Source organism: Scyliorhinus canicula, unplaced genomic scaffold (genome assembly GCF_902713615.1).
Source record: "Scyliorhinus canicula unplaced genomic scaffold, sScyCan1.1, whole genome shotgun sequence".
Lineage (NCBI taxonomy): Eukaryota > Metazoa > Chordata > Chondrichthyes > Carcharhiniformes > Scyliorhinidae > Scyliorhinus > Scyliorhinus canicula.
In genome coordinates, this window is record NW_024055487.1 from 336,098 (window position 1) to 359,349 (window position 23,252).

At 47.6% G+C, this 23,252-nt stretch overlaps 6 non-coding genes across 6 annotated transcripts; 2 read left to right on the top strand and 4 right to left on the bottom strand.

The window, feature by feature from the left end:
- Window positions 1-8,453: 8,453 nt before the first annotated feature.
- trnac-aca lies at window positions 8,454-8,526 on the top strand. Its single transcript has one exon. It is a non-coding gene; the product is annotated as a tRNA-Cys (tRNA).
- Window positions 8,527-12,509: 3,983 nt separating this feature from the next.
- On the bottom strand, window positions 12,510-12,583 carry trnan-guu. Its single transcript has one exon. It is a non-coding gene; the product is annotated as a tRNA-Asn (tRNA).
- A 1,415-nt stretch (window positions 12,584-13,998) lies between these two features.
- Window positions 13,999-14,071, bottom strand: trnav-cac. Its single transcript has one exon. It is a non-coding gene; the product is annotated as a tRNA-Val (tRNA).
- Window positions 14,072-15,302: 1,231 nt separating this feature from the next.
- On the top strand, window positions 15,303-15,392 carry trnap-ugg. The gene is given in 2 exon segments: window positions 15,303-15,338; window positions 15,357-15,392. It is a non-coding gene; the product is annotated as a tRNA-Pro (tRNA).
- A 1,254-nt stretch (window positions 15,393-16,646) lies between these two features.
- Window positions 16,647-16,719, bottom strand: trnav-uac. Its single transcript has one exon. It is a non-coding gene; the product is annotated as a tRNA-Val (tRNA).
- A 2,366-nt stretch (window positions 16,720-19,085) lies between these two features.
- On the bottom strand, window positions 19,086-19,158 carry trnam-cau. The gene has a single exon. It is a non-coding gene; the product is annotated as a tRNA-Met (tRNA).
- Between the last annotated feature and the right edge of the window lie 4,094 nt (window positions 19,159-23,252).

Below are 23,252 nucleotides of genomic sequence, written 5' to 3' on the forward strand. Positions count from 1 at the left end.
TGTCTGCATGGTCTCGCCAATGTACCACGCTTCGGGACATCCTTTCCTGCAGCGTATGAGGTAGACTACATTGGTCGAGTCGCACGAGTATGCGCCGCGTACCTGGTGGGTGGTGTTTCCACGTGTAATGGTGGTGTCCATGTCGATGATCTGGCATGTCTTGCAGAGATTACCCTGGCAGGGTTTTGTGGTGTTGTGGTTGCTGTTCTGAAGGCTGGGTAATTTGCTGCAAACAATGGTTTGTTTGAGGTTGCGCGGTTGTTTGAAGGCCAGTAGTGGGGGTGTGGGGATGACCTTGGCAAGATGTCCATCCTCGCTGATGATGTGTTGGAGGCTGCGAAGAAGATGTCGTAGTTTCTCCGCCCCAGGAAAGTACTGGACGACGAAGGGTACTCTGTCAGTGGTGTCCCGTGTTTGTCTTCTGAGGAGGTCGGTGCGGTTTTTTTGCTGTGGCGCGGTGGAACTGTCGATCAATGAGTCGAGCGCCATATCCCGTTCGTACGAGGGCATCTTTCAGCATCTGTAGGTGTCTGTTGCGCTCCTTCTTGTCTGAGCAGATCCTGTGTATACGGAGGGCTTGTCCATAGGGGATGGCTTCTTTAATGTGTTTCGGGTGAAAGCTGGAGAAGTGGAGCATCGTGAGATTATCTGTGGGCTTGCGGTAAAGCGAGGTGCTGAGGTGACCGTCCTTGATGGAGACGAGTGTGTCCAAGAATGGAACTGAATTTGGAGAATAGTCCATGGTGAGTTTGATGGTGGGATGGAACTTATTGATGTCATCGTGTAGTCGTTTCAGTGATGTCTCGCCGTGGGTCCAAAGGAAAAAAATGTCATCGATGTATCTGGTGTATAGCATCGGTTGAAAGTCCTGTGTGGTGAGGAAGTCCTGTTCAAACTTGTGCATGAAGATGTTGGCATATTGAGGTGCAAATTTGGTCCCCATGGCTGTTCCGTGCGTCTGGATGAAGAATTTGTTGTCGAAGGTTCAAAGTGGAGAGGATCTCCAGGAAGATCGCGCATATAGACACTGACATTCAGTTTCTACAAAGATGCACGACCCCAGTCCATCACTCGCAATCACAAGGCAGCCTCAAACGTCACCCAAGCACAACGCAACGCCATCCGCACTCTCAAGACCAACCGCAACATCGTCATCAAACCAGCAGACAAAGGAGGGGCCACCGTCATACTGAACAGAACAGACTACTGCAAAGAAGTATACCGACAACTCGACAACCAGGAACACTACAGGCAGTTACCCGCAGATCCAACCAAGGAACACATCCGCCAACTCAGCAGACTGATCAAGACCTTAGATCCAGACCTTCAGAACACCCTACGTGCTCTCATCCCACGTAATCCCCGCATTGGAGATCTCTACTGCCTCCCGAAAATACACAAGGCCAACACACCAGGCCGTCCTATCGTTTCAGGCAATGGGACCCTGTGTGAGAACCTCTCTGGCCACATCGAGGGCATCTTTTTTTTTTTTATAAATGTTTTTATTCAGTTTTCGTATTTTATATTGAACAAATTACAAATTGTTAGGAGAGAGAAAAAAAAACAAACAAAAACAAACACGCAAAAATTAACACACATATTTACAGGTAAGCATCTTCGTAGTAGTAACTGCGCCCCCCCCCCCTCCCCCCCTCAACATGTTTATTTAGCTTGGTTTTGGGCCTTAGCTAGCCATCGAACCCCCGTAACGAACCTGTAGCCCCCCACCCCTCCCGCTACCTTCCCCCGACTATTCTTCCTCTTGTACATTGGCCACAAATAGGTCCCGGAACAGTCGCATGAATGGCTCCCACGTTCTGTGGAAGCCGTCGTCCGACCCTCGGATGGCAAATTTGATTTTCTCCATTTGGAGAGATTCCGAGAGGTCGGACAGCCAGTCCGCAGCTCTGGGCGGTGCTGCTGACCGCCAGCCAAACAGGATTCTACGGCGGGCGATCAGGGAGGCAAAGGCAAGGGCATCCGCCCTCCTCCCCAGGAATAGATCTGGCTGTTCTGAAACCCCGAAGACCGCCACTATCGGGCATGGCTCCACCCTCACTCCCACCACTTTGGACATTACCTCGAAGAAGGCTGTCCAGTACTCCACGAGTCTGGGGCAGGACCAGAACATGTGGGCGTGGTTGGCCGGGCCTCTTTGGCACCGTTCACATCTGTCTTCCACCTCCGGGAAGAACCTACTCATACGGGTTCTTGTTAAGTGGGCTCTATGTACCACTTTTAGTTGCGTCAGGCTGAGCCTTGCGCACGTGGAGGTGGAGTTGACCCTATGCAGTGCTTCGCTCCAGAGTCCCCACCCGATCTCCATCCCCAGGTCGTCCTCCCATTTCCTTCTTGTTGCGTCCAGTACGGTGTCGTCCCTATCTACCAGTCGGTCATACATGTCACTACAGTTCCCTTTCTCTAGGATACTTGCGTCCAGTAGGTCTTCCAGTAGTGTCTGTCGTGGCGGTTGTGGGTACGTCCTTGTCTCCTTTCGTAGGAAGTTTTTGAGCTGCAGGTACCGTAGCTCGTTCCCCCCAGCTAGCTGAAATTTCTCTGTCAGTTCGTCCAGTGTTGCGATCCTGTCGTCCGTGTATAGGTCCCTGACTGTCAGTGTCCCCCCGTCCTGCCTCCACCTTTTGAAGGTGGCGTCGGTCAGTGCTGGTTTGAACCTATGGTTGTTGCAGATGGGAGCCCTGTTCGACATTTTGGTCAGGCCAAGTTGCTGCCGCAGTTGGTTCCAGGATTGGAGGGTGGCTGTCACCACTGGGCTGCTGGAGTGTTTTTTGGGTGGGGATGGGAGTGCTGCCGTGGCGAGGGCCCGGAGGGAGGTTCCCATGCAGGAGGCCTCCTCCGCACGCACCCACTCAGCTTCTGGCTCCTGGATCCATCCCCTTACTCGCTCGGCTGTTGCTGCCCAGTGGTAGAATTGTAGATTCGGGAGGGCTAACCCTCCCCTGGTTTTTGTTTTTTGTAAGACCTTCTTTGGGATCCTAGCATTTTTACCCCCCCATACGAACGCCATGATGAGTTTGTCCAGCGCTTTGAAAAAGGCCTTGGGGATGTAGATCGGAATGGATCTAAACAGGAAGAGGAACCTGGGCAGTACGTTCATTTTGATCGTCTGAACTCTCCCCGCGAGGGAGAGCGGGAGTGTGTTCCATCTTTGCAGGTCCTTTTTAACTTCCTCCGTCAGGCTGGTGAGGTTCCATTTGTGGATCCCTTTCCAGTCATGGGCTATTTGGATCCCCAGGTAGCGGAATTTATGTCGGGCTTGTTTGAACGGCAGCCCCTTTAGTGCTGCCCCCCCCCCCCCCCTTGCGGGTGTAATGGGAAGATCTCACTTTTGCTCATGTTGAGTTTGTAGCCCGAGAAGGCTCCAAACTCTTTCAGGAGCGCGATGATTCCGTCCATGCTGCTTTGTGGGTCCGAGATATAGAGGAGCAGATCATCCGCATAGAGTGAGACTCTGTGCTCTCTACCTCCCCTTCGGATCCCCCTCCAATTTTTTGCTGCCCTGAGCGCGATTGCTAGCGGTTCGATTGCTAGTGCGAACAGCAGCGGGGACAGTGGGCATCCTTGTCTGGTGCCCCTGTGCAGCTGGAAGTATTGGGAGTTGGTATTGTTGGTCTGTACACTCGCCATGGGAGCGTTGTACAGGAGCTTTACCCAAGCGGTGAACCCTGTTCCAAGCCCGAACCGCTCCAGTACCTCTATGAGGTATTTCCATTCGACTCTGTCGAAGGCCTTTTCTGCGTCCAGGGAGACGATCACCTCTTGTGTTCTCTCCCCGGAGGGGGTCATTATCACGTTCAGCAGGCGCCTGATGTTCGCGGTCAGCTGTCTACCTTTGACAAAGCCCGTCTGGTCCTCTGTGACCACCTCAGGTACACAGTCTTCTAGCCTTTTGGCTAGGATTTTGGCCAGTATTTTGGCGTCTGCGTTCAGCAGAGATATGGGTCTGTATGACCCACATTCCGTTGGGTCTTTGTCTTTCTTAGGTATCAGCGAGATTGAGGCCTGTGCTAACGTGGGTGGCAACGTGCCCCTAGCTAGCGAGTCTGTGAACATCTCCCGCATGTGCGGGGCCAGCGCTGTCGCAAATTTTTTGTAGAAGTCCGCCGGGAATCCGTCCGGTCCCGGCGCCTTCCCCGCCTGCATGGAGCTAATGCTGTCCATGATCTCTCCCAGTGCTAGTGGTGCTTCCAGATCCCGTTTTCTGCCCTCTCCCACAACTGGTATGTTCAGTCCGTCAAGAAACCGGTTCATCCCAGCCTTCCCCGTTGGGGGCTCTGAGGTGTACAGCTCTTGGTAGAAGGCCTTGAAGGTTTTGTTAATCTTCTCTGGTTCTGTTTCCAACGTGCCTCTGGTATCTCTGATTTGCGCGATTTCTCTGCTGGCTGCCTGCTTTCTCAGCTGGTGGGCCAACAGGCGGCTGGCTTTGTCTCCGTGTTCGTATAGGGCCCCGCGTGCCTGGCGGAGTTGGTGTACTGCTTTCCTGGTGGAGAGCAGGTCAAAGTTCCTTTGTAATTCTTTTCTCTCCGCCAGGAGTTCTACAGTCGGGGCCTCGGAGTCATCGAGGGCATCTTGAAACCCATCGTACAAGGTACACCCAGCTTCTGTCGCGACACGACGGACTTCCTACAGAAACTCAGCACCCATGGACCAGTTGAACCAGGAACATTCCTCGTCACAATGGATGTCTCGGCACTCTACACCAGCATCCCCCATGACGACGGCATTGCTGCAACAGCCTCAGTCCTCAACACCGACAACTGCCAATCTCCAGACGCAATTCTGCAACTCATCCGTTTCATTCTAGACCACAACGTCTTCACCTTCGACAACAAATTCTTCATCCAGACGCACGGAACAGCCATGGGGACCAAATTTGCACCTCAAGATGCCAACATCTTCATGCACAAGTTTGAACAGGACTTCCTCACCACACAGGACTTTCAACCGATGCTATACACCAGATACATCGATGACATTTTTTTCCTTTGGACCCACGGCGAGACATCACTGAAACGACTACACGATGACATCAATAAGTTCCATCCCACCATCAAACTCACCATGGACTATTCTCCAAATTCAGTTCCATTCTTGGACACACTCGTCTCCATCAAGGACGGTCACCTCAGCACCTCGCTTTACCGCAAGCCCACAGATAATCTCACGATGCTCCACTTCTCCAGCTTTCACCCGAAACACATTAAAGAAGCCATCCCCTATGGACAAGCCCTCCGTATACACAGGATCTGCTCAGACAAGGAGGAGCGCAACAGACACCTACAGATGCTGAAAGATGCCCTCGTACGAACGGGATATGGCGCTCGACTCATTGATCGACAGTTCCACCGCGCCACAGCAAAAAACCGCACCGACCTCCTCAGAAGACAAACACGGGACACCACTGACAGAGTACCCTTCGTCGTCCAGTACTTTCCTGGGGCGGAGAAACTACGACATCTTCTTCGCAGCCTCCAACACATCATCAGCGAGGATGGACATCTTGCCAAGGTCATCCCCACACCCCCACTACTGGCCTTCAAACAACCGCGCAACCTCAAACAAACCATTGTTTGCAGCAAATTACCCAGCCTTCAGAACAGCAACCACAACACCACAAAACCCTGCCAGGGTAATCTCTGCAAGACATGCCAGATCATCGACATGGACACCACCATTACACGTGGAAACACCACCCACCAGGTACGCGGCGCATACTCGTGCGACTCGACCAATGTAGTCTACCTCATACGCTGCAGGAAAGGATGTCCCGAAGCGTGGTACATTGGCGAGACCATGCAGACACTGCGACAACGAATAAACGGGCATCGTGCGACTATCAACAGGCAGGACTGTTCCCTTCCAGTTGGGGAACACTTCAGCAGTCAAGGACATTCAGCCTCTGATCTCCGGGTCAGCATTCTACAAGGAGGCCTTCAGGAGACGTGACAACGCAAAATTGCTGAGCAAAAACTTATAGCTAAGTTCCGCACGCATGAATGCGGACTCAACCGGGATCTGGGATTCATGTCGCATTACATTCGGCCCCCACCAACAAGCCTGGACTTGCAGAGGCCTACCGACTGAACTGGCTTGGGACAATTCACACCTCTTTAACCTGGAGTTACCTCTCTCTCTGCATCTTTGATGATTTGATTGCCTGCAGGTGCTCGCATTCCGGGGCATCTCTGACTGTGTCTATATAAACATTTCTGGAACAAGCCTCTCCATTCACCTGAAGAAGGAGCCGTGCTCCGAAAGCTCGTGTTTGAAACAAACCTGTTGGACTTTAACCTGGTGTTGTAAGACTTCTTACTGTGCTCCAGAAGGAAGTCACTGCACCAGGTCCGCCACACACATAGAGACAAGGCCAGTCGCATGCTGGAGCACCAGCTCAGAAAACAAGGAGCCGCAAAAGAGAAAGCGCAAGTTAGGACCAGAAATTGCAGGTTGGCAGCAGACGTAATCGAGATTAAAGTGGTCTTTGGAAACTTTTACTGAGGGCTATACACCTCCGATCCCTCAGAAAGCGACTTGGGGATTCTCTTTCTTAAAAAATAATTTTTATTGGAATTTTTTGAAAAACATATATCAACAGAACAATAACAATAATAAACACCCCCGGCACCCGTAACAAAGCCACCCCCCCCCCCCCCACCTCCCGAACCCAAAAAACAACAAAATAAATTAACAAGAAGCAAATTAACTTAAACACTATCCTGCAACTTACTGCGTATGCGTCAATGGGAATGAAAAACAGAAAACACAGGACAGTCTCAGCTGGTCTGACAGCCTCTATGGAGAGAGATGGCAAGTGTCATTTCGAGTCTGGGTGACTCTTTGTCGAAGCTGGACAACTGGATCTTTGGTCAGGTGTAGACTGGCGGTGTGGGGGGGAGCGTGAAGCGTTGGGCCTCGACAGACGGCCAGCGATGGGTGGAGAATAACAAAAATGTGTTGGGTCGAAAGAAAAAGGGAATATAAATGTTTCTAATCAGTGTTAAGAACTGTGCTGATAGAGGCGATTAGAAGATTAGAATGTGTTAATGGCAGATGACAATGAGGAACAAGGGGCGGATTTCCCAAGAGGGATGCGATTGGCTAGGGGAATGGGGAGGGGGAAGCAATGGGAGAGGAAGACATATCAATGGAAGCAATGAAAATAAGTTGATGGAAATAAACATGTGGTGAAGTGGGAAGAGTGATTTCACGGTACGAAGTTGTTGAGCGTACTGTAAAATCCGCAAGGCTGTACCGTGCCTATTCAGACGATGGGGGCTGTTCCTCGGCGTTGTGCTGAGCGACATGGGAACATTGCCGCAGGCCATGATCGGACATGTGGACATGAGAGCAGGACAGTGAGTTCAAATAGCAAGCGACAGGAGAGTCTGCCACCAGCTTGTCGATGGAGCGAAGGTGTTTTCCAAAGCGGTCACCCAGTCGGCATTTAGTCTCTCCAATGCAGAGAAGATGGCATTGGGATCAGCAAATGCAACAGGCCAGATTGAAGGCTGTCTGAAAGTAACGTGTACTCAAAAGGACAGACACAAACGATACTGTAACTGACTTAGAGGAAATGCCAGAGACTTAACTGAACCAGCATTGGGAAAGTAAAAACGGTTTTCCTGATGGAGAAACAGGAAAAGCCAGTGTGGGAATCCAGGCTCAAAGTTGATTTACAATTATCCCCCCTTTCTTCCACATGAACGGTATTTAGGCTGCAGCATTTTACACACCAAAACACAAAGAGGTCAAATATAAGAAACACATAGTTGTCAATTCTTAAACTCAACTCAAGCATTGAATAAGGAAACAAATATTGTGTAAAGTCGGTTGTTTTTTTCTGTAGGATTTAAGAATGCTGCATTAATAATAGAAGAGAGCATTTCGCCGTTAGAGATTTGCTGAACAAATTGAAATGAGATGAAATCAAAATTACTTATAGTCACGAGTAGGCTTCAATGAAGTTACTGTGAAAAGCCCCTTGTCGCCACATTCCGGCGCCTGTTCGGGGAGGCTGTTACGGGAATCGAACCGTGCTCCTAGTCTGCTTGGTCTGCTTTCAAAGCCAGCGATTTAGCCCTGTGCTAAACAGCCCATTAAGTTCTTCATTTGAATATAGGTTCTTCTACTGGCTTGTAAGTTTAGACATCTGTTTTAAAGAAATAGACGTGTTCTTGTAAGAAGTGACATGGCCTCTCAGCCGAACCATGCGAAGCTGCAACAAGGCAGTTGAGTTGAAGGTGGCACAGGTCCGTTGGCGCTTGCGTTGCCAGCTGTTTCTGTAGTGTAGTGGTTATTACATTCGCATTACACGCAAATGGTTCGAAACCGGGTAGAAACATCTGGTGTGTCCAGTTTAGTCTGTCGCTAAATATTACCTCAATCTCGTAACTGGTCTTTATCATCGAGGAATAACAGAAGCCTATAACTGCTGTGGGCCAGTGGCGCAATGGATAACGCGTCTGACTACAAATCAGGAGATTCCAGGTTCGACTCCTGGCTGGCTCGCAGTTCGTAGTTTTGGCGTCCCCTTTAGTTCAGTGGGTCGGACAGCTGGTTCCCGATGCAGAGCAAATTGAGCAGGGCATCATCAATTCTCGTTTCAGCTGTGGTTAATTATGAAAGCCCTGCCCTCTCAATTGAACTTCAAGCAAAACATAACTTATCTCCAGTTCAGCAAAGTTCAATATCTGATCCTTTGATAAGTTGAGACATCAGTTTTAAAGGAACGGCTTCTTCCAATAACTTGCATGGCCTCTCAGCGGAACCGTTAGAAGCTGCAACCGTTAGAAGCTGCAGCCCCGAGCAGTTTCTGTAGTGTAGTAGTTATCACATTCGCCTAACACGCGAAGGGTCTCCTGTTCGAGACCGGGCAGATACATCGCGTGCTTCTCATTTTGTGTGACGAATGTCTGCACAAAATACCTTTCTTCCTCAAACTCGCACGTTCGAGGAACATGAGATTTGGTCTCTCATGAGATATTAAAATTCCTGCAACAATGTCAGAAATACGGAATTTTCAAGACGCCGGGGGAAGAAAAACCTTCCCTATTTTGCCACGATTCGGATATTAGCAGTTTGTTCATCCACCACAGAATCTATCGGGTTTACTGATGCAGATGAACATATTTAATCACCATTTCAAACATTTCTAAAAGTACGATAAAAGCAACTTACTGCGGATGGGTCAATGGGAAACAAAAACAGAAAACACAGGACTGTCTCATCAGGTCTGACAGCCTCTGTGGAGAGAGATGGCAAGTGTCGTTTCGAGTCTGGGTGACTCTTTGTCGAAGCTGGACAACTGGATCTTTGGTCAGGTGTAGACTGGCGGAGTGTGTGGAGGACGTGTTGGGGGGGGGGGGGGGGGAGAGGACGTGTTGGGGGGGGAGGACGTGTTGGGGGGGGGGACGTGTTGGGGGGGAGGGGGGGTGGGAGCGTGAAGCATTGGGCCTCGACAGACGGCCAGCGATGGATGGGGAGTAACAAAAATGTGTTGTGTCGAAAGAAAAAGGGAATTTAAATGTTTCTAATTAGTGTTAAGAACTGTGCTGACAGAGTCGATTAGAAGATTAGAATGTGTTAATGGCAGATGACAATGAGGAACAAGGGGCGGATTTCCCAAGAGGGATGCGATTGGCTAGGGGAATGGGGAGGGGGAGACAATGGGAGAGGAAGACATATCAATGGAAGCAGTTTGTTCATCCGCCACAGAATCTTTTGGGTTTACAGATGCAGATGAACATCTTAATCACCATTTCAAACATGTCTAAATGAACAACTGCTCCCTATCCACCCTGCCATGCCCCTCATAATCTTGTACACCCAAAACTATGCAACGTCTCTTCATAACATAAATGGGCGAAGCATGTCCCTGATCTGCGTGGGAATCGAACAGAAGACATGTCGTGTCAACAGAAACTTCAGGGATTTTCGATCGACAACTTGATTTCTATTAAAGTCTAAACCTGGCACCATGTGCTTCCCATGTCCCAACTGATAGTAATTCTCATGTTGCTCGGCGGTTATTATACATTAAGCGTACATTGTCGTAATAATAATCTTCACTAGTGTCATAAGTAGGCTTACATTAACACTGCAATGAAGTTACTGTGAAAATTCCCGAGTCACCACACTTCGACCCCTGTTCAGGTACACAGAGGGAGAATTCAGAATGTCCAATTCACCTAACAGCACGTCTTTTCGGGACTTGTGGGAGGAAACCGGAGGACCCGGACGAAACCCACGCAGACACGGGGAGGACGTGCAGACTCCGCACAGATAGAGAACCATGCCGGGAATCGAACGCGGGTCCTAGGAACATGAGGCAGCAGTGCAACCCACTGAACCACAGTGCCGCCTATTAAGTACCTTGTACATTTTGTACCGCAGCACGTATTGATGCATTCTGCATTTCGCTAAAAGAACAGGTAACGAGGAGTCTTTGTCCTTGGACTTTCTGCGAGAGCAGGCCATGATTTTCGTCCATCTCCTCAGTTGAGTGCTACCCTCTGCTGGTAGGTAGATATTCTGATTTTAAAGTTACAATAAAATTTGCGGTATGATAGACCATAATAAGACCATAAGACCATTAGACATAGGAGCAGAATTAGGCCACTTGGCCCATCGAGTCCGCTCTGCCATTCAATCATGGCTGATATTTTCAACCATAGCTCTCAAGATTTCCCAAACTATTCCTCTCTTGATCTGCACAAGCACAGAGATATGTCCGGTAAATAGACCTGATTGCTTGCCTGAGCCTGGGATCAATTCCTTCTCGGAAAGGAACCTCAGTGATGCTGTAAACACTCACTCAGGGTTGTGTACGGGGCTTTAGGTTTTCTCGAACGAGTGTGCAGTAATAGACCACCCCGTCCTCCACATCGAATGCGCTTATACTGAGGTAACCGATCTGTTTAGATTTGTCAGCAAACGCCAGATATCGTCCTGAACCCACATCTTTCTTCATTGCTGAGTTGTTGGTGATAATCCATCTCGGTGGCTGTGCCGGTTTCTCCTGATATCATTGCATTTTGTACATGTTGGGGCCTTTATATTGGCAATTTAACTTCACCGAAGCCCCTTCTGAGACTGTTATTGTCACTGGTGACTGAGCTACTGGATTGCACATTGCCGGCCTGCGAAAGTGAAGGACTGAAATGAACAGATTGTTGTTCCTTTATAAAGTTAGAGTTTGCTCAACTAAGAGGTGCTTTTTAGCGTGTCCACTCCACTTAGCCTGTACATCTAGGTTGTGGGAGTGAGAATGTTCACGGACAGTGATCTGGGACCGGACCCGTGTCCTCAGTGCAATGAGGCAGCAGTGCCAACCATTGCGCCACAGTGCCGCCCTGAGTTTAAACAGAGTTGATATAAATCTACTTGTATCTGCGGCATTTTCAGGGACCTCTGATGCAGGCACTTCATAGACATTCCCGATCGTTAATTATACTCTAGCCTATGTGTATTAATATGCTAATCTGGTTTAATTAACACTATAACTACTTACTGTGCCAAAGCGCCGCCAGTATTATCACAACCATGTCTGACTGAATCTCTCCCAGTGAACTGAACTGAACTGAGTCAGGGATTGTGTAGGAGAGAGGGAACTTCGTGCAGTGCAGGGACAGGGTCTATTGTGACATCACTCGCCTCCCATCCTATCGGCTTGGCCGACACCATCAGGTGAGTTTGTGACGCCCGTGCTTGAATTTGGCGCCCTCTGCTGCCGGATTCGGTTTACTCCGTGTTAGAATTCGGCTGTTGAGTGGATTCAGTGTTGACTGCAATGCATATCAGGACGGGAAACCTAGACAGAAATCTAAATTTCAGCTGTTTATACACTATCTTTGTCACTATAGGTGTTTCTAATCAAAAAATGATGCTTAATCTGTGCAAATCATCCCTGGAGTTCTCGGTTCACATCATGGATGCGACGAAATCGAAACAATGCCAAGACTTTGGAGGACATGCGGACGTTAGAACTCAGAATAATAGCAGGGCTCAACAGACTAGTTTTCTTTATTTTGGTTCTGAACATCGCTTTTTTCAGAGGCCAGATTGTCTGGAATTATTTTCATTAGGTTAAAATTCATGAAGGTTAAATGTCCTCTGAAGAAGATAGGTGGATGATATTTCATGCAATAAGTGTTTGTGAGATAATGAAACGTTACAGAGGACTTTAAATGGATTACCGAGGCACGGGCGGGATCTGAACACGCGATTTTTGGTTTACGAAACCAACGCCTTTCCTCTTGGCCACCTCACCTTATGCAAGTAAATCATGTTGATTGCACTGTGAGTTGTTATCATTTGGAGTCTGGCGCAACAATTGGCGAGAGAAGAAGAATCAATAGAACATTTCAAAAGGTATTGTCAGAACTTGAGAACGGAAAACCCCGCGGGATTTATATGCAGGGTGAAAAGGCAGCGATTTAGCCCTGTCCTAAACAGCCCCAAAAAACATATCATCCAGGAGTGGAACATCAATTCGTCTCTGGGTGGGATCGAACCACCAACCTTTCGGTTAACAGCCGAACGCGCTAACCGATTGCGCCACGGAGACGACAACAGGATTACAACTCTGTGCATTTCAACAGTGACGGCCAATTCTCTGATTGCCAGGGACCGAATGAGAATGCTGGCAATATTGGTCCCCTGAGGCAGTGCGGAAAATATCTGGAAGGAGAGTACACATGGTCCCGCGGGCATAAAAAACGGTTTTTAATGAAAGGTGATGGTGAAAGACGAATTTTGTTGTCCTGTCGACAAATGCCGCCTGACTCCCTGAGATGTTGCAGTACTTTTGGCGTTCTCCGCAGATGTTAGATTGATTTTCGATGGCAATGACATTAGCTTTTTTCGCGGGGGCTCGTTGGTCTAGGGATATGATTCTCGCTTTGGGTGTCTAGCTGTCGGAATTTGTGAGAGGTCCCGGGTTCAAATCCCGGACGAGCCCTTCGATGAGGTTTTCCGTTGGTCAAGTAAGATGTTTTCTTCATTTCTTTGCGGTGCAGACGGCGGGATTCATTCACATTGGGTTTGCTTTGAGAAGCTGAGCTCAAACTGCATGGATCCAACACGTTCCCGAGAAGCTTGTCTATGTGTGGGCGTTCACATTTCTATTGACTAATTCTGGTGGACTCAGACAGCTTTTTGTCCCTTTCATTTTATCAGTTCAACAACTTCAGACTGAACTCTCACTTCCCCCTCCACTACATGTTTTTTCCATCAACTTTTCATTCCTTTTCATTAAAACAAATATGTTTTATCCTCAACATTGCCCCCCTCCACCCAGCCCATACCATCCTACTTGATCAATCAGATCCCTGTTTGTAATTGTTCTCTGACGCACTGCTTACCTTTGTTCTGCCATTAACACATTCTGACCGCTTGATGCGCCACCAGCACATTTCATAGCCTTGATTAGCCTCATTTGCATTCCCCTTTTCTTTCTGCCCGAGACATTTTCTATCGAGGCCCAATACAGCACGCCGCCACCCCCACCCCCCCATCCACAATCGTCTGAATCTCCAGTTCCAGTTCTCCAGCTTTGACAAAGAGTCCACTTGACTGGAAACGACAGCTGCCATTTCGCTCCCCAGAGGCTGTCAGACCTGCTGAGATTATCCAGTATTTTCTGTTTTTGTTTCGTTTGAAGCAGTAAGTTGCATTTTTCATACATTTAGACATGTTTGAGATGGTGATTAAATATGTTCATTTGTAAATCGCTGAAATTCTGTTGTGGATGAACTCGCTGCTAATATCCGAGGTGTGCCAAGATATGAAAATTCTTCACCTCTCATTGCCTGCCGAAAATTCAGTGCTTGGGCCTTAGTGTTCAATTCAGTGCAGTAGCTCATGTAAGACGAAATTTCATAGTCCTGGAACACACGAGGTTCCGGCAACATTCAGGAAACAGAATTATTTTGTGCCCAATAATTGTGCAAACTTTTCTCACACGAAATGCTAAATGTTCGATGTTTCTGCCCGGTTTCGAACCGGGGACTTTTCGCGTGTGAGAGGAATGTGATAACCACTACACTACAGAAACCGCTGGCAAAAAATGGACGTGCGGAATGTACAACCTCACTGTGTTGCTGCAGATTCTGATGGTCTGTTTGAGAGGTCAGGTCCCTTGTTGCAAGCGACAGCTGTTTCTTAAATTAACAGATGTCTCAACATATAAAGCCGTGAGATGTAGAAAGTATATCGAAATTAACATAAGTTACATTTTGCTGAATGTCTCTCTCAAATTTGTGCTCTTTGGTCTCGAGGTCTGGTTCTCGTTTAAGGATTTTCAAGCAATGCCTATGGGAGTGGTCGTGGGTTTAAATCCAGGACAGGCTCTTTACTCCAGGTCAGGGATTACGAATTGTTTGCGATGCTGACGGCAGGGTTGATTTACATTGGCCCACTCTGAAAAAGATTTCTCAGGACTCGGAATGTTTACGTCGTTTCTCTCCCCACAGATGATGCGAGAGAGAGAGAGAGAGAGACAGTGTCTGAGCTGGAGTGCGTTTGGATAAAATTGATGCTCCAGATCTGTGTTAACCACAGGGACGTGACCCATCTAATCCACAGAGCCAAAGTGAAGAATTGAACTGACTGGGGAGCTGGATCTTAACGCTGACCTCCCGGACCTCGGCGTCGTGAAATGTTCCAAAGAAGCTCAACAGCCACTCGAGGAACAGCAGCGCATCTTTCCACTGGGCTCAATACAGCTTTCACACTCAGTGTGTGTTCAGTAGTTTCACACTGTAAATGCTGCACCCATTTTGTGTGTCTTTACATCGCAGATTTGGGTTTCAATCTTGTTTCCACTTGTTCTTTGTGTCCGGGCGGTAGTTGTTGATCAATATGCCATCGATAGCTCCTCCAGACATATCTTTTGTTTCTTTGTTTCTTCCATTGCGCTAACAGAGAGCTGGCACAGACACGGCGGCCGGAATGGCCTCATACTGTGGTGTCATTATTCTCTGATTTGATGCCATCCTAACTCTGTGGCCAGGGTCCCAAGGTCTCTTCTCATTTATTCTCTCCTGACTTGCCCCCCATTAGAGCCCTTTCTTGTTGTTCTGTTTCCTCCCTCCGGTAATTCACTTGGTTAAGACATTTCTAACCTGTCCCGGTTTTAATGAAAGGTGATGGTGAAAGACGAACATTGCTGTCCTGTCGACAAATGCCGCCTGAGTCCCTGCGATGTTGCAGTACTTTTGGCGTTCTCCGCAGATGTTAGATTGATTTTCGATTGCAATGACAGTATGCTTTGACTCTTTTTGCGGGGCTCGTTGGTCTAGGGGTATGATTCTCGCTTTGGGCGTGTCGCTGTCGGAATTTGCGAGAGGTCCAGGGTTCAAATCCCGGACGAGCCCTTCGATGAGGTTTTCCGTTGGTCGAGCCACATGTTTGCTTCATTTCTTAGCGGCGTAGTCGGCGGGATTCATTCACATTGGGTTTTCTTTGAGAAGCTGAGCTCAAACTGCATGGAACCAATACGTTCCCGAGAAGTTTGTCTGTGTGTGGGCATTCACATTTCTATTGACTAATTCTGGTGGACTCAGACAGCTGTTTGTCCCTTTCATTTTATCAGTTCAACAACTTCAGACTGTGAACTCTCACTTCCCCCTCCACCACATGTTTTTTCCATCAACTTATCATCCCTTCCATTGATATGTTTTACCCTCAGCATTGCCCACCTCCCCCCAGCCCATACCATCCTATGTGTGGGCATTCACATTTCTATTGACTAATTCTGGGGGAATCAGACAGCTCTTTGTCCCTTTCAATTTTATCAGTTCAACAACTTCAGACTGTGAACTCTCACTTCCCCCTCCACCACATGTTTTTTCCATCAACTTATCATCCCTTCCATTGATATGTTTTACCCTCAGCATTGCCCCCCTATCCACAGCCCATACCATCCTACTTGATCAATCTGATCCCTGTTTGTAATTGTTCTCTAACGCACTGCTTACCTTTGTTCTGCCATTAACACATTCTGACCGCTTGATGCGCCATCAGCACCTTTCATAGCCTTGATTAGCCTAATTTACATTCCCTTTTTCTTTCTGCCCGAGACATTTTCGTCATTTCCCACCTATTGCTAGCCCTCTATCGAGGCCCAACACAGCACTCCACCACCCCCACCCACCACCCACAATCGTCTGAATCTCCAATTCCAGTTCTCCAGCTTTGACAAAGAGTTCACTTGACTGGAAACGACAGCTGCCATTTCGCTCCCCAGAGGCTGTCAGACCTGCTGAGATTATCCAGTATTTTCTGTTTTTGTTTCGTTTGAAGCATCCGCAGTAAGTTGCATTTGTCATACATTTAGACATGTTTGAGATGGTGATTAAATATGTTCATTTGTAAATCGCTGAAATTCTGTTGTGGATGAACTCGCTGCTAATATCCGAGCTGTGCCAAGATATGAAAATCTTTCACCTCTCATTGCCTGCCGAAAATTCAGTGCTTGGGCCTTAATGTTCAATTCAGTGTAGTGGCTCATGTGAGACGAAATTTCATAGTCCTGGAACACACGAGATTCCGGCAACATTCAGGAAACAGAATTATTTTGTGCCCAATAATTGTGCAAACTTTTCTCACACGAAATGCTAAAGGTTCGATGTTTCTGGCCGGTTTCGAACCGGAGACCTTTCGCGTGTAAGGCGAATGTGATAACCACTACACTACAGAAACCGCTGACAACCAATGGACGTGCGGAATGTACAACCTCACTGTGTTGCTGCAGATTCTGATGGTCTGTTTGAGAGGCCAGGTACCTTGTTGCAAGCGACAGCTGTGTCTGAAATTAACAGATGTCTCAACATATAAAGCCGTGAGATGTAGAAATTATATCGAAATTAACATAAGTTATATTTTGCTGAATGTCGGTCTTAAATTTGAGCTCTTTGGCCTCGAGGTCTGGTCCTCGTTTAGGGATTTTCAATCAATGCCAATGGGAGTGGTCGTGGGTTTAAATCCAGTACAGGCTCTTTACTCCAGGTCAGGGATTATGAATTGTTTGCGATGCTGACGGCGGGGTTGATTTACATTGGCCCACTCTGAAAAAGATTTCTCAGGACTCGGAATGTTTACGTCGTTTCACTCCCAACAGATGATGCTCGAGAGAGAGACAGTGTCTGAGCTGGAGTGCGTTTGGATAAAATTGATGCTCCAGATCTCCGTTAACCACAGGGACATGACCCATCTAATCCACAGAGCCAAAGTGGAGAATTGAGCTGACTGGAGATCTGGATCTTAACGCTGACCTCCCGGACCTCGGCGTCGTGAAATGTTCCAAAGAAGCTCAACAGACACTCGAGGAACAGCAGCTCATCATTCCACTGGGCTCAATCCATTTTCACACTCAGTGTGTGTTCAGCAGTTTCACACTGTAAATGCTGCACCCATTTTGTGTGCCCTTACATCGCAGATTTGGGTTTGAATCTTGTTTCCACTTGTTCTTTGTGTCCGGGCGGTAGTTGTTGATCAACTATGCCATCGATAGCTCCTCCAGACATATCTTTTGTTTCTTTGTTTCTTCCATTGCGCTAACAGAGAGCTGGCACAGACACGGCGGCCGGAATGGCCTCATACTGTGGTGCCATTATTCTCTGATTCGATGCTAACCTAACTCTGTGGCCAGGGACCCAAGGCCTCTTCTCATTTAATCTCTCCTGATTTGCCCCCCGATTAGAGCCCTTTCTGTTGTTCTGTTTCCTCCCTCCGGTAATTCACTTGGTTAAGACGTACCACATTTCTAACCTGTCCCGGTTTAATGAAAGGTGATGGTGAAAGACGAACATTGTTGTCCTGTCGACAAATGCCGCCTGACTACCTGAGATGTTGCAGTACTTTTGGCGTTCTCCGCAGATGTTAGATTGATTTTCGATGGCAATAACAGTATGCTTTGACTCTTTTTGCGGGGCTCGTTGGTCTAGGGGTATGATTCTCGCAATGGGTGTGTCGCTGTCGGAATTTGCGAGAGGTCCCGGGTTCAAATCTCGGACGAGCCCTTCGATGAGGCTTTCCCGTTGGTCAAACCGCATGATTTCTTCATTTCTTTGCAGCGTCGACGGCGGTATTCATTCACATTGTGTTTGCTTTGAGAAGCTGAGCTCAAACTGCATGGAACCAATACGTTCCCGAGAAGCTTGTCGATGTGTGGGCATTCACATTTCTATTGACTCATTCTGGTGGACTCAGACAGCTTTGTCCCTTTCATTTTATCAGTTCAACAACTTCAGACTGTGAACTCTCACTTCCCCCTCCACTACATGTTTTTTCCATCAACTTTTCATTCCTTCCATTGATATGTTTTACCCTCAGCATTGCCCACCTCCCCCCAGCCCATACCATCCTACTTCAGCAATCTGATCCCTGTTTGTAATTGTTCTCTGACGCACTGCTTACCTTTGTTCTGCCATTAACACATTCTGACCGCTTGATGCGCCATCAGCACCTTTCATAGCCTTGATTAGCCTCATTTACATTCCCTTTTTCTTTCTGCCCGAGACATTTTCGTCATTTCCCACCTCTTGCTAGCCCTCTATCGAGGCCCAATACAGCACTCCACCACCCCCACCCCCCACCCACAATCGTCTGAATCTCCAATTCCAGTTCTCCAGCTTTGACAAAGAGTCCACTTGACTGGAAACGACAGCTGCCATTTCGCTCCCCAGAATCTGTCAGACCTGCTGAGATTATCCAGTATTTTCTGTTTTGTTTCGTTTGAAGCATCCGCAGTAAGTTGCATTTGTCATACATTTAGACATGTTTGAGATGGTGATTAAATATGTTCATTTGTAAATCGGTGAAACTCTGTTGTGGATGAACGAGCTGCTAATATCCGAGGTGTGCCAAGATATGAAAATTCTTCACCTCTCATTGCCTGCCGAAAATTCAGTGCTTGGGCCTTAATGTTCAATTCAGTGTAGTGGCTCGTGTGAGACGAAATTTCATAGTCCTGGAACACACGAGATTCCGGCAACATTCAGGAAATAGAATTATTTTGTGCCCAATAATTGTGCAAACTTTTCTCACACGAAATGCTAAATGTTCGATGTTACTGCCCGGTTTCGAACCGGGGACCTGTCGCGTATGAGGCGAATGTGATAACCACTACACTACAGAAACCGCTGGCAATGAATGGACGTGCGGAATGTACAACCTCACAGTGTTGCTGCAGATTCTGATGGTCTGTTTGAGAGGCCAGGTACCTTGTTGCAAGCGACAGCTGTGTCTGAAATTAACAGATGTCTCAACATATAAAGCCGTGAGATGTAGAAATTATATCGAAATTAACATAAATTATATTTTGCTGAATGTCGATCTTAAATTTGTGCTCTTTGGTCTCGAGGTCTGGTTCTCGTTTAAGGATTTTCAATCAATGCCTATGGGAGTGGTCGTGGGTTTAAATCCAGGACAGGCTCTTTACTCAAGGTCAGAGATTACGAATTGTTTGCGATGCTGACGGCGGGGTTGATTTACATTGGCCCACTCTGAAAAAGATTTCTCAGGACTCGGAATGTTTACGTCGTTTCTCTCCCTACAGAGAGAGAGAGACAGTGTCTGAGCTGGAGTGCGTATGGATAAAATTGATGCTCCAGATCTGTGTTAACCACAGGGACGTGACCCATCTAATCCACAGAGCCAAAGTGGAGAATTGAACTGACTGGGGAGCTGGATCTTAACGCGGACCTCCCGGACCTCGGCGTCGTGAAATGTTCCAAAGAAGCTCAACAGCCACTCGAGGAACAGCAGCGCATCTTTCCACTGTGCTCAATACAGCTTTCACACTCAGTGTGTGTTCAGTAGTTTCACACTGTAAATGTTGCACCCATTTTGTGTGTCCTTCCATCGCAGATTTGGGATTCAATCTTGTTTCCACTCGTTCTTTGTGTCCGGGCGGTAGTTGTTGATCAATATGCCATCGATAGCTCCTCCAGACATATCTTTTGTTTCTTTGTTTCTTCCATTGCGCTAACAGAGAGCTGGCACAGACACGGCGGCCGGAATGGCCTCATACTGTGGTGTCATTATTCTCTGATTCGATGCTAACCTAACTCTGTGGCCAGGGTCCCAAGGCCTCTTCTTATTTAATCTCTCCTGACTTGCCCCCTATTAGAGCCCTTTCCTGTTGTTCTGTTTCCTCCCTCCGGTAATTCACTTGGTTAAGCCGTACCACATTTCTAACCTGTCCCGGTTTTAATGAAAGGTGATGGTGAAAGACGAACTTTGTTGTCCTGTCGACAAATGCCGTCTGACTCCCTGAGATGTTGCCGTACTTTTGGCGTTCTCCGCAGATGTTAGATTGATTTTCGATGGCAATGACAGTATGCTTTGACTCTTTGTGGGGGGCTCGTTGGTCTAGAGGTATGATTCTCCCTTTGGGTGTGCCGCTGTCAGAATTTGCAAAAGGTCCCGGGTTCAAATCCCGGACGAGCCCTTCGATGAGGTTTTCCCGTTGGTCAAACCGCATGTTTTCTTCATTTCTTTGCAGCGTCGACGGCGGGATTCATTCACATTGGGTTTGCTTTGAGAAGCTGAGCTCAAGCTGCGTGGAACCAATACGTTCCCGTGACGTTTGTCTATGGGTGGGCATTCACATTTCTATTGACTAATTCTGGTGGACTCAGACAGCTCTTTGTCCCTTTCATTTTATCAGTTCAACAACTTCAGACTGTGAACTCTCACTGCCCCCTTCACCACATGTTTTTTCCATCAACTTATCATCCCTTCCATTGATATGTTTTACCCTAAGCATTGCCCCCCTCCCCCAGCCCATACCATCCTACTTCAGCAATCTGATCCCTGTTTGTAATTGTTCTCTGACGCACTGCTTACCTTTGTTCTGCCATTAACACATTCTGACCGCTTGTTGCGCCATCAGCACCTTTCATAGCCTTGATTAGCCTCATTTACATTCCCTTTTTCTTTCTGCCCGAGACATTTCCGTAATTTCCAACCTATTGCTAGCCCTCTATCGAGGCCCAATACAGCACTCCACCACCCCCACCCCCCACCCACAATCGTCTGAATCTCCAGTTCCAGTTCTCCAGCTTTGACAAAGAGTCCACTTGACTGGAAACGACAGCTGCCATTTCGCTCCCCAGAGGCTGTCAGACCTGCTGAGATTGTCCAGTATTTTCTGTTTTTGTTTCCGTTTGAAGCATCCACAGTAAGTTGCATTTGTCACACATTTAGACATGTTTGAGATGGTGATTAAATATGTTCATTTGTAAATGGCTGAAACTCTGTTGTGGATGAACTAGCTGCTAATATCCGAGGTGTGCCAAGATATGAAAATTCTTCACCTCTCATTGTTTGCCGAAAATTCAGTGCTTGGGCCTTAATGTTCAATTTCTGCGTTCTTCGCAGATGTTAGATCGACTTTCGATGACAATGACTGTATGATTTGGTCACTTTCGAGGAGCTCGTTGGTGGACGGGTATGATTCTCGCTTTAGGTGTGTCGGTGTCGAAATTTCCGAGAGATCCCGGGTTTAAATCTTGCATGAGCTTTTCCGTTGGTTAAGCAAGATGTTTTCTTGATTCCCTTGCGGCTCAGACGGCGGGATTCATTCACATTGGGTTTGCTTTGAGAAGCTGAGCTCACACTGCAGGGAACCAAGGCGTTCCCGAGAAAATCGAAACATTTTCGATCAGCTTGTCTATGTGTGGACATTCACTTATCTCTACTCACTAACTCTGGTAGATTCAGGTAGCCCCCTGTCAGTTTTATTTTATCAGTTCAACAACTTCAGACTGTGAACTCTCTCTGACCCCTTCACACTTGTTTATTTCCATCAATCTATTTTCATCCCTTCCATTGATATGTGTTACCCTCACAATTGCCCCTTGATTAGCCTCATTTACATTCCCTTTTTCTTTCTGCCCGAGACACTTTCGTAATTTCCCACCTATTGCTAGCCCTCTATCGAGGCCCAATACAGCACGCCACCACCCCCTCCTTTTCCCAGTAACTGAAGCATTCATTCATCTGAATTTCCGCTTTAATACCAGACCATATGCAAAATCTGATTGATTTCTGTCGGACTCTAATCCAGGCACCATATATTCCCCATGTTGGTGACTGGTGAATGGTGAGTCGATGTTCTAATGTTCACCGTGTGCCCCGTGTGCTATCTTCACTCTCAGATATTGAATACATTTTGTGTTTAGTTCCAGGAAGAAATGGTGAAGACTCAGTGGCCCAGGATCGATCTGAGTTAACGGGTTCTGGAAGGACAGAGCATTAACCCGGACTGTAGATATTCCACAGCTGTTTTTGAAACTCTTTTCTGGTACATTCAGTATCCCGGAAGACCTCCGAGGAATGTATTGAGAATCTATAGTTAGGGCAGTTCAGATAAATCTCCAGATTTCCTAGCCAGGTTTTTGGCTGCTTTGCTCAAAGAAAACCAAACGGTATCTTTAAATATCGCCGTGGCTGATCTCTCCGACAGTGCCTATTATTTCTCCGCCATGGAGCCCACACTGCTGCAGAGGTATTGCGGGTCCCGTACAAACACTCACACTGGAATTCCAGTAATTTCTCGGCAGAGGGCGCTCTCACATTGATAGACAGGCACAATTACTCAGCCTGTGGTCGTCACAGTGTCATTACCAAACCATCAAAAACAAACACAACACTCACTGAGAACAAGCGAGCAGAAACTGAATAATAATATTCGTTAGTTTATAACTTGCATTTCTACTAAAATGAATTTCACAACTTAATTTCCGGTTCGTTAGCTCACATTTAGTCTTTTTATGATCTTTACATTGCTGTCTGAATTATTTCTCCATCTCCGTTCCGCTCTTCTAGATCCCTTTGATCAAAGCCGGGTCACAGGGTCCACATGACGGGATTATTTTCATAGATTTCACAGAAGTTACAGTGCAGAAGGAGGCCATTCGGCCTATCGAGTCTGCACTGGCTCTTGGAAAGAGCACCCTACCCAAGGTCCACAACTCCAACCTGTCCCCACAACCCAGTAACCCCACCCAACACTAGGGGCAATTTAGCATGGCCAATCCACCTGCACATCTTTGGACTGTGGGAGGAAACCGGAGCACCAGGAGGAAACCAGACAAACACGGGGAGAATGTGCAGACTCCGCACAGACAGTGGTCCAAGTCGGGAATTGAACCTGGGAGCCTGAAGCTGTGAAGCAATTGTGCTAACCATAATGATACCCTGCTGCTCCGTGTACGATCTTCACTCCC